We start from the raw sequence: 2,500 nt of genomic DNA, 5'->3' as shown, positions 1-2,500 counted from the left end.
GCCCGGCATTAAATTCTTGATCGTATTTACGGGTGGCGTTGCAGGGATTAATTATGCATAGTTTGGGTGAGGGAGGGAGGGAGGGGAAGGGAGAGAGAGAGAGAGGGAGAGGGAGAGAGGGAGGGAGGGAGGGAGCGATCAATTGGCATGCGAAAGAGACAGAGAAGAGACAGGGAGTGGAAGGGAAAGAGAGGGGAATGGACAGGAAAAGGAAGAGATAGGAAATGGAAGAGAGGCAGGGAGGGTAAGAGGGAGGAAGAGGAAGAAATAGGGAGAAGATAGTAATAGGATGAGTAAGGGAGAGAAAGGGGAAGAGAGAGAGAGAGAGTGGAAGAGATAGGGAATTGAAGAGGCAGGGAGGGGAAGAGAGAGGAAGTGGAAGAAATAGGGAGAAGATAGGAATGGGAGGAGATAGGAAGAGTAAGGGAGAGAAAGAGGAAGAGACAGAAAGAGGAAGAGATAAGGGGAGAAACACAGAGGGGAAGGAAAGAAAGGGAGAAAGAGGGAGTGAAAGGGACAGGAAGTGGAAAGGACAGAGGAAAAAAGACAGGGAGAGGAAGAGATAGGGAGAGAAACACAGAGGGGAAGGAAAGAAAGGGAGAAAGAGGGAGTGAAAGGGACAGAAAGTGGAAAGGACAGAGAGGAAAAAAGACAGGGAGAGGAAGAGATAGGGAGAGAAACACAGAGGGGAAGGGAAGAAAGGGAGAGAAAGAGGGAGTGAAAGGGACAAGGAATGGAAAGGAGAGAGAGGAAAAGAAAACAGGGAGAGGAAGAAACAGAGTGGTAGAGAAAGGGAGAAGAAGAATGGTAAGGACAGGAAAAGGAAGGGAGAGAGAAGGAAAAAGGGAGAGAGAAAAATGGACAGGGAGGCTAAGGTGCAGGAAAGGAGAAAATCAGGGTGTATATTACAGGGAGAGGAAAGGAACAGGAAGAGGAAAAGGCAGGGAGTTTAAGTTGAAGGGAGTATAAGACAGGGAGTGAGAAGGGAAGGGAGAGGAAGGGACAGAGAAGGAAAAAGGGAGAGAAGGAAATGAACAGAGAGGCTAAGATGCAGGGAGAAGGAAAGGAACAGAGAGAGGAAAAGGCAGGGAGTTTAAGATGAAGGGAGTATAAGAAGGGGAGGGAGGGACAGAGAAGGAAAGGAGGGAAAGGGGAGGCAGATGCAGGGGGGAGAGAGAGAGACAGTAGAACGAACAGAGAGAGGAAAAGGCAGGGAGTTTAAGATGAAGGGAGTATAAGAAGGGGAGGGAGGGACAGAGAAGGAAAGGGAGAGAGGGAAATGAACAGGGAGGCTAAGATGCAGGGAAGGAGAGAGACAGGGTGTAGAACGAACAGGGAGAAGGAAAAGGCAGGGAGTTTAAGATGAAGGGAGTATAAGAAGGGGAGGGAGGGACAGAGAAGGAAAGGGAGAGAGGGAAATGAACAGGGAGGCTAAGATGCAGGGAAGGAGAGAGACAGGGTGTAGAACGAACAGGGAGAAGGAAAAGGCAGGGAGTTTAAGATGAAGGAGTATAAGAAGGGGGAGGGACAGAGAAGGAAAGGGAGAGAGGGAAATGAACAGGGAGGCTAAGATGCAGGGAAGGAGAGAGACAGGGTGTAGAACGAACAGGGAGAAGGAAAAGGCAGGGAGTTTAAGATGAAGGGAGTGAGAAGGGAAGGGAGAGGAAGGGACAGAAGAGTGAGAGGCTCGTAATACTTCACGCCACTGTTAAAAGATTGAGAGGGAGTGACCGACCCTAACTCTGGTATGCTGATACTGTTGTTGTTATCGACCCGGGTAATGTTAGCGGTCACGTCTCCTATAATTCTGAGATATATTCTTTTGTTGTGCTTCTTCTTCTTCCTCCTCCTCCTCTTTCTCCTCTTCCTCTTCTTCTCTCCTCCTCCTCACTCGTGTTTTTTGTATTGTTATTGTTATTCTTTCTCCTTCTCGCATTCTTTCTCTTCCTCGAATTTTATTACTTTCTTCCTCTTCTTCCTCTTCATTATTCTGCTCCTCCTCCTCCTCCTCCTCCTCCTTCTTGTTTTTTTTTTGTTATTCTTGTTCTTGTTGTTCTTTATCCACCTCTCATTCTTTCTCATCCTCGAATTTTATCAATTTCTCCCTCTTCTTCCTCCTCTTTATTCTCCTTCTCCCCTCCTCCTTGTTTTTGGTATTACTGTTTTTTTTTCTTTTTTTCTTTCACATTTTTTCTCTTCCTAAAATTTTATCACTTTCTTCCTCTTTTTCTCATTATTATTTTCCTCTTCCTCCTTCTTCTCTTCTCCTCCTCTTCACTTTCATTCCATATTGTTCTTCCTCTTCAACTATTTATTTCTTCTACTCTTCTTCCTCTTCCTCCACCTCTTCTCCCTCCTCCTTTTCCTCTTCTTCCCCTTTCCATCTTCTTCTTCCACTTTTCCTCCTCCTCCTTTCTCCTACTTCTTCCCCTCTTCTTCTTCCTCCTCCTCCTCCTCCTATTCTTCTTTTTCCCCTCTTCCTACTTTTCTTCTCCTCCTC

General features: G+C 46.4%; 2 protein-coding genes across 2 annotated transcripts in view; one reads left to right on the top strand and one right to left on the bottom strand.

Annotated features, from left to right (window-relative positions):
* The window catches only part of LOC126985530 (uncharacterized), an 81,015-nt gene that overhangs the window by 65,322 nt on the left and 13,193 nt on the right, over positions 1-2,500 (bottom strand). The window lies entirely within an intron of this gene.
* Positions 2,480-2,500, top strand: part of LOC126985191 (gamma-aminobutyric acid receptor subunit rho-3-like) — a 17,806-nt gene continuing 17,785 nt past the window's right edge. Inside the window, exon 1 of the mRNA XM_050839747.1 lies at positions 2,480-2,500. This exon is cut by the window's right edge and continues 330 nt beyond it. The gene's annotated coding sequence lies outside the window, so the exon portion shown is untranslated.

This window comes from Eriocheir sinensis, chromosome 59 (genome assembly GCF_024679095.1).
Source record: "Eriocheir sinensis breed Jianghai 21 chromosome 59, ASM2467909v1, whole genome shotgun sequence".
Lineage (NCBI taxonomy): Eukaryota > Metazoa > Arthropoda > Malacostraca > Decapoda > Varunidae > Eriocheir > Eriocheir sinensis.
Note: the sequence above shows the minus strand (reverse complement) of the source record. Positions and strands in the feature narration are given on the sequence as shown.